At 29.5% G+C, this 12728-nt stretch overlaps 1 protein-coding gene across 5 annotated transcripts in view; it reads left to right on the top strand.

The window, feature by feature from the left end:
- Positions 1-2183: 2183 nt before the first annotated feature.
- The window catches only part of LOC130673528 (protein bric-a-brac 1-like), a 261506-nt gene continuing 250961 nt past the window's right edge, over positions 2184-12728 (top strand). For all 5 annotated transcript variants that reach the window (XM_057478550.1, XM_057478554.1, XM_057478555.1 and 2 more), the window contains exons 1-2: positions 2184-2338; positions 2755-2799. The gene's annotated coding sequence lies outside the window, so the exon portion shown is untranslated. The remainder of the gene's footprint in view (positions 2339-2754; positions 2800-12728) is intronic.

The following is a 12728-nucleotide window of genomic DNA, read 5'->3' as shown; positions in this document are numbered from 1 at the left end:
TTTCAATTTTATAAATGAGATTACAATAATCTTATATATCGATAAGATATAAAAGTATTTATTGGGATATTTAGAAAAATATAAAACAGTATTTTGAATATATTTTGATTGTATTATCAATCTTAAAAAAATATGTGTCAATTGTAATGATATGGAATGAAACTTTAGAATAAACAGTCAACAGATACCGCATTATCTCTCGATTCGGTCGAGCCCCCAGTGACGTCACTAAATAAAGAAAAAAAATTTATTTCTTTGTACTTTGAATTTTATATAAAATAACTTTGATATAAAATGGACTTTAAATAGTTATTATTATTAATTAGATACAGCTAAAATAAAAAATTAATTTTTATTTCCGATATAAAACGATTAAATAGTAGGGTAGAATGAGACACCATTTATTAATAAAAAAAAAATTTTTTCTTGTAAATTGTTATCTATATTCTCTAGAAAACAAATATGGGGCAAGTTGGTTACCCCGAGTAGGGCAATAATTTCAAAATTTTGACCGAAAAACATTTTTTTCGTCTTTACTAAACTTGGAAATAGTATGCAGCGAAAATAAATTTCAACATTAAATAGAAGAAGGAGGAGGCAAAGTAGGCCCCTTAAAATTTTCTATACGCCAATAAATTCGGACGGATAATAAGTTTATCGAAATTTCTTATATAATGAGGGCTAAAATAGACCACCAAAACTGTTCATTAAATAAAATTTATTAATAAAGTTGAAGATAATAAAATTACGTTTTAAAGTTATATCGCAGCAGACTATTAAAATACAATTGTTTTATATTTATTTGCAAATATCACACGTGTAAAGAATCAAAAATATCAAATCCGAAATTTTTCGGAGGGCCCATTTTGCCCCTACTTTTCAATTTTTCAATTTTAATGGACGCAGCATAATGAAGTGAAAATAAGTATCAAGGGTCTAAAAACAAGTAAACGCGTAAAAAAAATGAACGATTTTATAATTATTTTCCTTAAGCGGCCCTTTCTGCCCTCCTCTCCCCTACTGATACTGGTCAATTAATTAATTGCCTCACTATTTATACTAAATGTGTAATAATGAATTATAAAGGGTTTTTTAGAGAGCTAATGAAAATTAACAATCGGTTTACAAAATTAAATGACTTTATTCTCCAATTATAAATATTCGATAATTAATGTTTTTTAAAACTAATCACGTTTGAAAATTTACTATTAAAGTTTTAAATATTAATATATAAGGCGAATTTTAAAAGTAATCATTTTTTGAAATTATTAAAATTAGTAGATAAATAAAATTAATTTGTTCTTTCTATAAAAAGTAGAAATTAGTATATTACACACCGAGGGAGAAAAGTCGAATGTTCAGGTAGGCAATTATACACTCAGGTTCGAATGTCCAACTTTCCTCCATAGATGGGTAATTCAATTCTAGGTTAAAACTAAAAATAATTATGTCAAATAAATTAAATATCAAAAATCAATCCATAGCTGATAGTTGTACAATTTTTTTTTTTTATATTTGTAGCTCACGAAAAAATAAGGCTATTCGTCCTATTAGGTCACCCCACAAATTTCACGATTGTTTTTTTCACGATTTTGGCTACCGATTTTGCTCAAAATTCCAGGAAATCGTCTTTATGTCATCACAAAAGACATGTGAAATTTTGAGCGAAATAGGTAGCCAAAATTATGAAAAAAAAATTATTGAAATCCATGGGGTGACCTAATCGGAAGAATAGCCAAAAATAATATTCTTTGTACTTTTAAGTCAACATCTTAATTCACTTTGACAGCCAGATTTTCATGTCAGAAAGTTGGCAACAATATACTGCCGCAACCTGTCACCAATTTTCCGGACATTGAAGCAACACCGCCAACTTATTCATGCCAACTTGACAGAGAAAGTTTCCATAAACTTTTTACTCGCCCAACTAATGCATTCAAGTTACCATCAATTGTTGCGCACGCCGAGTTGCAGTAAAGTTGACCTCAAAAAGTTTTACCTGCAAATTAACATCAAGTTGCGGACGAACTCGCTGACTATTCCGAGCCTAGGATATTTTATCGACTAATGTTTACTGCAAGTACCATCTGCTACCATAAGAATCAAATTTACCGACAGTAAGTCACATAAATTTTTTACTTTAAAACCAATTGTCATTTTAGTACAAAAATTAAGCGCTGCTGTCGTCCCAATGTGTACATGCCGTTGTCTAAACGAAACAATAATTTCTTAAAGAAACATCGAGTATTTATTTTAAATCTCATATAACTAAATAATATCTGTGATAAAAATATATAAGTAGTGATTAATTATCATCGGACTCTCTTCATCTCTACTCGTAAGTCACTCAAGTCAATTAATTCAAATAATTTAAAAAATAATATAAATTGTCATGGCGTTGACAATAACTCTTTTAATAACCCAAATATTTTTTGCAAAAAATAATATCAACATCTGACACAACTCAATAACAACCATCTAATAATTTAATATATGACTAAAAAATTATCAACAATTGCTAAAAATTTTTAATTGATTATTATTTGAACGTCTATTAAAAATACTGCTGATAAATTTTTAAATAATAGATGTTTTGAACTGACAATCCACAAGTGGTTGTTCCTCCTACATGACTAGACGTCCGACGCGTCGCGACGCCTACATAAATTAATCGCTTTAATTTTATTGTCATCTATTTGTAACCACAAGCTTCAATTCATTTTATTTATAAAAACTTTTTTTTGCTTATTACAGAATTTTTTCAAACTTTAAAAATTGTCAAGGAGGAAAATTTTTGTGGTGAGTTTTTAATTTTCATCAAATTTAAATTGCATGAAAAAATTTTATGACATTGTAATTTATTAATTAAAAGTGCGATGATTTAAAAAAAAAAAATTGAACGATAATTTTTTATTACGATAAGAAAAAAAAGAAAACATGAAAATAAATGATCGCTTATTAGGAAGTAAGTTTTTGGCTCCAATTCATTAGGTCGTTAGTTCGACGCTAGATGTCAGCATGCATGACATTTTTGATCGCTTGTACATCTGCGTTACCGGCAGTTTTTAATTAGGTAAAAAAATGTATAAATATGAAAGTGTCATATTTTATATTTTATAATTGTGTAATAAAGTATAGGTATGAATTTATATGGAAATAACTTTTTACAAATGAAAGCAGTAATGGGTAAAGTTTAGAAGATTTTATTATAAATGTAAAAAATTACAATAATAAATTTTAAAATAAGAGGGAAATTTTTTTTTTTTCAATATGATTTATAATTTGAAATACTTAATTTTATTATAGTAATACTTTTTTGGCAGACTCTGTGAAATGTTGAGGAAGCTTTTTACCGATTTTTGTAATAATAATATTTCGTGGTATTTTATAATAGGTAGTGGAGAAATGTAATACAAAATTGCGGTAGATTTGTTTGAGGGTGGACTTGGAAGTCGAATGTTTTAGTAGATTTCATTATCGGTTCTTACTTTTTTCGTAGCCAATATGTCGCAGTTGTAAATTCTAAACTTTCCTTGGATTTTGTAAATGTTAAACACGATAACATTGTATTGTCATGGAAAAAAAAGTAGTGGAAAAAATACAGTTTCAAATATTGGCAAAGTCCTTCTACTTCGAAATAGTCAAAATTACATTGTTTCTGAGACGCAGAAATTATTTAGCAATCATTAGTTTCATACAAGACTTTTTTCAGTCCTTAATAGCGTTTTATTCATATTAAAGTTTCATTGAACTGAAAATACATTATAAATTGCGAAATTTGGTATCTATAATTGGAATTACTCTATTACAAGAAGTAGTCTCAATTATTGCGGTGCAAACTATACTCTCCTCATTTGAATCAGTGGAATTCCACTTGTTTGCCAGTGAAACCTCAGTGATTTACTAGTAAAACTCACTAATTCGACCAGTGGTCTTGGCGGCCATTTAATCCCTCTGATTACTCATTGAACTTCACTGGTAAACTCAGTGAATTTTTATGGCGGACATAGTCACTGATTTAATATTGAGAATTTCTACTGATTGATCAGTGAATTTATCACTGATTTAAATTTAGAGAGTACCTTATCAAAAAAATCCATAGGGGAATCCTGTCTAGATTCCTATGTGGGTTCCCATAAAGCGTTTTTGGATGAATTCCCACACGGTTTTCTGTAGGAATATTAATCTGTTCTTTTTTTCATAGGCGCATATCAATAGACAATAGACATAGAAATCCAGATACCCCGGATTCTACTATCTAAACATGAATAAGTGAATATTCACTTATTTTTACTAATTCATGTTCAGAAAGTATAGAAATTACTTTTATAGAAACCCAAATTCCATATGAATTTCCAACAAGGAAACCCGTACATATAAATTCTTACGTCAATTTCCTATCTGGGGATCCAGGTACCTACAGTTTTCTATGTGGGTTTCCCATATGGGAATCCAGATACTCATTCTCTTAAAATGAATCAGTGAAAAAACCTGAAAATCAGTGAATATTCACTGAAAATCAGTCCCAAGTATATCACTGATTCAATTAATGATATACTTGGGACTAATTGTGCAGTGAATATTCACTGATTTTCAGGTCTTTTCACTGATTCATTTTAAGAGAGCATGTCTTACATAAAGCCATACTTTTCTATATGGATTCCTATGGGTTCCCATGCAATCCCACATAGATTTTTTTGATAAGGTAATACTTTAAGTTTTTTATACGAGGGCCCTGTTTTTGCACTAAAAGCTGTGATTTTTCCACTGTTCTTTTTTCCGTGGTGTTTGAAAACTTCAATTTATGTTTCTATAGACCGAAAAAATATTACAGATCTGATTAAATCAATGTATATAATTTTTTAAAATTTTAGGTCTACATTTATATATACATATATAGAGATCTATTGAGAATTCACTTGATTTATCAAAAATTAATAAAGAAAAGTTGGTTAAATTTGAGTTTCTCAAAAAATTTTCCGAAAATGTTATTTTTTAATGCTTTTACTATCTAATTGTGTTTCAAATTATGTTTCCTACTTAAATTTTTATCTTAAGTACGCTACTTTTCATGGCTTTTTTCCATTCTAAGGTAACGCTATTTAGGTATCCTTTTTTTTCTTAAAATGAAAAACAATTTTCGCAATGAAAATTGACACTGCTTTTTTTTCTGAATATAAACGAAAAGTAAAAGATTCAGTATATCAAAATCTGACATGTTTATCCAAAAATGTTTCTTTTAATTGTCACAACTATAATTAAAATCATATTTAGCCTGTAAATAATTGTGTTGGCAATCGAAATGTCGTTGATGTCAGTAAAAATCAATCGTGTCAAATCTAATTTGAATACTTAGACATATGTGTAAATATATATATATATATAAGTTTTATTTTTACATTTTTGAATTAAATATTAATACCGGTAGTATAAAGTAGAAGCATAAATTAAAATTATTTTATGATTAAAGGCAAAGTAGAGTGTATGAAAAAAGATGGTAGGCGCGTCATATACCTTAGCGTATGTACATTATTCATCGACATCAGTGAAAAGGGCGCCGGTGGTTTTACGTATGCTGCGGGTTATTATGTCTTCTAAATGTTTAATGTGTTTGCCTTCCTTCGCCGTCCATCGCAGCTTTATGTTTTACTAAGTAAATTACTGTTTTTTTTTATTATTCCTCAACGTTAATGTTAGCACAATCGATTTGTGCTCTCTTGCCCCACCCTACCGCGCTTACCTCGTCTCAATTCTCTCTTCTATTAATAATATATATATATATATATATATATACATATATATATATATCCTCAACTCCCCTTTCTCCATTCGCTGCGAATTTTTGTACGTCGTCCATCAAATATTTAAACGGTATATCTTGACTACTCCAACAATATAGAACTGCCACTTCGAGTTTCGTGTGTTAAAATTTTTAGATGTATGATATAAAAAAAACATTATAATAACAATAATAATGAAAAGAAAAAACAATTATCCTAAAACTGTCTTCTAATTTTGACATATGTGTAAATTTTATCGCTGGAAACTAAAAAAACAAAAAATATAAATTTATATTCACCATCGATCAAATGTTTTTTTTTGTCGTACCCGTCATTTCGTGTAAAATTGAAAAATAATTAAGTTTACACTTGAATTAAAATTTTGTTCAGCTCTGACGGTAATAAATTTTTTTTTTTTTTTTTTTTTAATTCATGTAATCAAGAGAGAAGTCTCGATTAAACGCAAATATTTAACGGAATATATTTAGTGTTATTGAATATTTATTAAAGTTAATATGTAGACGACTCTAGTAATAATAATAATTAAAAATATTTATAAATTCTTTAAATAGTTTAATAATGTATTAACTAAATGTTAGTTTTATATTGAAAGCTAATCAGAGACAATGCTCAGAATTCTTTAGTCATGTAAACAAATAATTAATGATTCGTTAATAAAAAAAAAAAAAGAAATGATTGTGTTACTCGATAAGTTTATTAAATAAAAGAACTTGAGCTTAGTATAATATAATTTTATTACACATACGATAAGAGATATTTTGCTAATACTTTCATATGTACGTATTATAAATCCGCGGAGAGAGCGTAGTAAATATGTTTCAACAATCGATTGAGTTCTCCCATATTGTAATTACGACTTGGAAGCAAAAACATCCGCAGTAATCGATACTTAAACCTTAATATCATTCAAGATAATGGAAATATTCATAATTAATTCTGTTTAAATATTTGCGTTTTGTAACAGCAAAAAAAGTTATAGGTCATGATGAAACATCGTTATAATTTTAGTAGTCACAGAATAATAAATCTATTGTTTTTATATACTTGGTATTCTGACTTTTTAGACAATTTTTAATAAGCAGAGAATTGGACTATTGGACTTTAGCGAGTAATTCTTGTGGCATTTGAACTATTTTACCGTGAAAAATATTCAAAAAACCGCGAGGTTCAAAAATATTTTACTTAAAAGCTAAATCTGTTTTTCCTTCATATTTTTCACCATACCTGCACTGGAAGTTTAAATTCCTGTCCTGTGTAGAGGGAAGAAAGTATTCCTTTTTTGTTCTTTCAGGTGCAGATCTGGTCAAAAATAATGTACGCACCCCGAAAAAGGTACACGGAGAAATCTTACTTGTTTGAAATGCTTTGGTGTCTTAAAGCCGGACAATATTGGCCACCTGACGGAAATTTAAATAAACACATGCAAAAATTACTATGACTATAGTGAAATTTCCAATGGTTACAGTAATTTGTAATATACTCCTTGTAAATTCTACTGTGGCCATAGTAATTTTTGCATGTGGTTACTTCAATTTCGGCAGGTGGCCAACATGGTTCGACTTAACTATGACACTATAGCATTTCAAAATAGAATAATTTCTCTGTGCAGGAGGTTTCTTTGGTGTTTGGCGCCCTTGCCTTTAGCTCGTGGGCTGAAATGTTCGATTTTTCTCCCTTGATGTGTAATATACTATTATATTTTTTTATTTTAATTGTTTTTCTAGTATATAGCCGTAGTAACGGCCTTTTACACTTTTTGCCTTTATATCGCAACTGCTTCACTTCTCTTTCTGCCTTCATTGTGCGGCTGTGGCCCGACTTGTGCTTATACTGTACTGCATCATTACGGTGATGCCCTACAACCTCCCTTGTGCAATGGAGGTGTAGTGGCGTAGGGAAACCACAGAGAAAACCTAGCCAGTACAGTTTCGGTTTGGGTGAAGCTCCAGTGATCGATAAAATTCCCATTTTACCGATCACTGGATCTTCATCCCGCGCCTAACGGTCAGAGACCTTCGTTCGAACCCAACGCGTGGCTAAACGGTCACCCAGCCAAGTAGTGGCCATGCTGAATGCTACTTAACTTCGGTGATCGCCCGAGCCACGCGCGTGCCGAACGGCTGCCTCAGCCGCCTCCAATATACTATTATATTATTTTTTCGATACCAGTATCAAAACTTCAGTACCTGTACAACCAGTCGAAATAAGCTAATTTCAGCCCAATGCCGCAAAAAAAATATATGCGAATGCGTTGATTGCGAATGCCTTCAGTCAGCTGGCAGAAACGAATTTGTTTCGTCCCTGGGAAGAACCAAATAATGTTTCTGCCCACTGAAAGCCAGTTTCACTCTTGATTCCAGCTCTAATACTTATTTGTTGAAGACTAACTTCATATTCGAAAATTTTTTGATAGCAATTTCCGGTGGCCTAACACCCGTACGAAAAAAGTATATACGGTCAAAATTGAATATATGTCTCATATATGCGCCAAATATTCAGATTTGTCCGAATATATACGGATATACTTTTTTCGTACGGGAAGCCGACCCCAATGTCTGTATTGTCCAGGTACAATTAAAAAAAAATTCTAGAGACCTATTTTACTCCTTATAATTTTGTTCAACTCAACAATAGTTAAAAAATATTCAAATAAATAATAGTTAACAAAATTTTTTGCCACTCTCTTAAATTTGAAACAGTGAAAATAGTGACTATTCACTGTTTACTAGTGAAAAGTATGTTACTAATTCAAACAGTGGTATACTTTTCACTAGCAATAAGTGACTATTCACTGTCAAATAGTAGTTGTCACGTGATTTTGACTAATTCGTTTTTAGAAAGCAATCAAATAATTCTCATTACATTTTAACCGGTTTTTTTTTACTCCACCTATTTCGATCATACAGTTTTTATAATTTGTATCGAGTAGATTGAACGACTTTAAAATTTTTCAGGCATAAGTTTAAAAATTAAAATCGAAAAAATAAAAAAAAAAATAATAATAAAAATAAAACGCAAAATAAAACTTGATATTACACATTGGTTTGTGAGAAAAACAGTGTAACTCGTTCGTAAAATTGATGCAACAAAACGAAAGCTATCAGAGGTGACAATCCACAGGCGACAAATCAGCGTGTATATTTAATGCCCACAGAGCGTAGTTGGTCCACCCCCTTTTCGACCACTAGCACACGGTACATCGAGCTTTCATTCCCTCTCGACTCCTCTCACGTCTATACTCTCATCACACCCCTCGATCGTCGACGTGTCATCGCGTTGCTCCGGACATGTCCCGGGTGTTGGAGCATTATTCGCAGCAGTGTTATTGGCCGAGTGCATACCTCGTGTTCGTATATTTGTATACGATCCAGCGCAATCAACGCTATTATATTAATATTTATACGTTAGTCAGGAAAATAAAAGCTCTATATATAGACACTGTATCCCAGTATGCACATTTCGTGCTTTTTATTTTTTTCCAATTTTTTTTATTTTTAAAATTTTACTTCTCAAATTTGAGTAGATTTTTTTTGTCCGCAATGAAATAAATTTTTTATACAAAATCACCTTTTAAAATTTAAAAACATCGTTACTCTCTACTTTATGTTTTAAAAAATCATTGGGATTAAACATTTTTTTATTACCAATGGTTTTTTTTTTTTTACTCAAACATGAAAATAAAAATTTTTTACTTTAAAAATGATGATAAAAATTACGCAGTTAAAATATGAATGCATTACATTTACTTTTAGATAATTAAATAAATAATTTTCTAGAAATTTCACTAAAAAAGTCTCTTTGTAAAAGAAGAAAAAAAAATGATAGTAAAATTTTGTTAATTTCGAATCTTGTTTTTTTAAATAATTAATTTTTTGTACGGCAAATCAAAACAAAACTTTTGGTCCCAGCACGGGACTAGTTTTGGCATTGGGACAAATCGTTCCTGTATTGGAGCAAATTGATCCGTATTAGGACAAGTTCTTCCTACATTGAGACAACTTCTTAAATATAACTTTCGAAGTAAATATACGATATAAAATTCCGAAACTTTGTTAAAAATCTTTTACTCAGTTGATGCAAAACTATACTCTTGTTTACATTCATACAATCGATTGACGTAAATTTGACTAAAGGCTGACAAAGTTGCGAAATCGACTCACGTATTAATAAACGTTTCAAAAATATTTTTTTTATTTTGGAAATGAAGTGATCGGATCAACTTACCCCCGGAACTTTTAGCCTCAGTCTATCCTAGTTTATAAAATTTTTTGATACATCATTAAAAAAAAATTTAATTAATTTTTTTAATCATTTTTTTCAAGTACAAAAATTGAAGTCCGATATTCGTCTACTAGATTTTTTAAAATTTAAAAGAGAAAAAATAATTTTTATACAAAAACATCTAAATTTTTGAAAAAAAATAAATTTTCATCTACCTGAAGGTCGGAACGTTTTTCACGCAACGAAAAAGAAATTAATTCATGAAATTTGTGTCTGAAGGCGAATTTATGGGTAGTTTGGGGTGGCCTGTCATTTTCGGGTGACGTGCGAAACATTTCCGAAATCTAGATCCATTAGATTTTTTACTTTTCATTTCTTTCTCTTATTTTCATTCCACGAAAAACGTTCCGATCTTCAGGTACATAAATTTTCAATTTTATTGTTACGAGCAACCTGCAGTCACTACATGACTGCTAAAATATCCCAACTAATTTTATAAAATACATAGAAAAAAAGGATTTTTTGCTGCAAAAAAATTTACTTGCACCAAGAAATTTTATGCATTATGAATTGAATACAAAAATTTTCATGGGGTGAGAAAATATTTTTTTGGTCAAGAAATAATTCCTTGCACCAAGTATTTTTTTCTAGTTCCAAATAAATTTTTGTTTTCAATTCACAATGCAAAAAATTTCTTGGGGTTAGTAAAAATTTTCTTTAGGCGAGTAAAGATTTTTTGTGTCAATGAATCCTTTTTTTTTCTATGCACACTTTTTTGGCATTGAGAAGCTTCCTAAAACCAAAAGGGAGTATAAAAATCTGTCATTTTGGAATAAGTAACGCGATATAAATAATATAGCTATATATTCAGTGACATTCAGTCATATTTAGTGACAGAATAATTAAAGTATTAATTTATTTAGAGAAAATAAATACGATCGTCTTTTTTCCCGCGTAATTTAAATGTAATTCGAATGATATAGATAAATCTATTTATCCCAATACTTGGCGATTAAAAAAAATTTAAACTATGAAAAGGCACAAATTCAAGTCAAGACCTATCTGATGATACCAATTTCAATAACATTAACTAATTCTATCATATAGATATGGTGGGATCAAAATTGTCCTTATTCTCTTAATAATATAGATTATTTATTAAAATAGTATTTTTTGTTCATTTATTTGGAGGCATTAATCTTATGGTGGGAATTACCCTACCTCTGAACGCATGACTTATCTTTAAAAAAATAAAAAAGTGCATCTTGTTGAGAAATTAAAAGGTTGACACTTTATTCCTTGTGAATGAATAGTGGTATCTCGAGCCCTAACTCCAAAGTCATTGGTTTACAGCCGATTAGATTTTTTTATGGGGATAATAAATGTGCTAACCGAACTGATAAATCGAAAATACCATCACTAAATGACTGAATAATATATTTCAATTCACCGTTATGTATGATACTTGAACAAGTGACAATCATCACACTAATTGAGTTTCCTCATATAGAAGTGACGTAATTGATGTCATTTCATCATATGAGAATATAAAGAAACAATACGAAATATAATTTTAGTATTATTTCATTATTAATCTCTATCTATACCATACTGAAAAATTATTTTTACTTTCATATTCATTAATAATTTTAAACGTACACTTTTAAACACTGTTTTATTTTATCTCCAGCCGTAATAATTGACTATGATATTTTAACAAGTAATCATATTAACAGTTGTCAATTTCTTTGTCATTTATTACGTTTCAGTTCACACTTACCATGAAAAAAAGTAAAAAAAAAAAATTAACGTTTTATCACATCAAAGAGATTTGCCTTAATTAGTGACTACACAATCCACTAGACATTTCATTATTCTAGTATCCTTTTTTTTGACCTAGTTCTTTTTTAAACATGAATTTCAATTTTTCTGAAATGGTTAACAAAAAAAAAAAAAAAAAAACAAGGAAAATTAGTTGAAGTTATTAACTGAAGCCCAAGTAAAGGGTTTTTTATGGGTGATTAGTTTTAGTTACAAGAGGGTCCTCTAATCATTAATTTGTTCCAGCTCATAACTTGTAACCTAGTTTTATTCCGCTGGTGAACATGAAATGTTACACCTCCCTTTTCCAAATTCAATTTATAGTATACGGATTTAATTAAATAAATATAACATAACATTATTTGAATCAGAGGTCCTCAATCTAAATATATATATATATATATATATATAATAGTATATATATATATATATATATATAGTAGTATAATATATATATATATATATATATATATATATTATACTACAAGTTTTAAGTTGACAGATGTGAGTACTCAATTCAATTGCCCTGTTAATTCAAGTTGTTTCTTCCTCCCTCTAGTTATATTCTATATTTTTATATTATATTATTTATTTATTATTGTATTTTTTTCTACGACCACTTCTATACGCCCTGGTTTATAAAATCGTCGATGGATATTGTAATCATGCTCTTAACTCAGTAACAGCCCTTCGATCCACGGGGGGGTTTCGTCACTCAACGGGCGGTATCTAAGCTACCTCCTGCTGAGTGTCACGTGTGATAGTCAAACATTATGTTTTTTATTTCAAATTCTTTTTATGAACGTTTTTATTTATTCCGTTGTCATAAGATAACTTTTTTTTTTTTTAATTTTAATCCTCAAGAAAATTTTGCACGATTATCGT

Source organism: Microplitis mediator, chromosome 8 (genome assembly GCF_029852145.1).
Source record: "Microplitis mediator isolate UGA2020A chromosome 8, iyMicMedi2.1, whole genome shotgun sequence".
Classification (NCBI taxonomy): domain Eukaryota; kingdom Metazoa; phylum Arthropoda; class Insecta; order Hymenoptera; family Braconidae; genus Microplitis; species Microplitis mediator.
The sequence above is the reverse complement of the archived record's forward strand: the minus strand, read 5'-3'. Positions and strand labels throughout refer to the sequence as shown.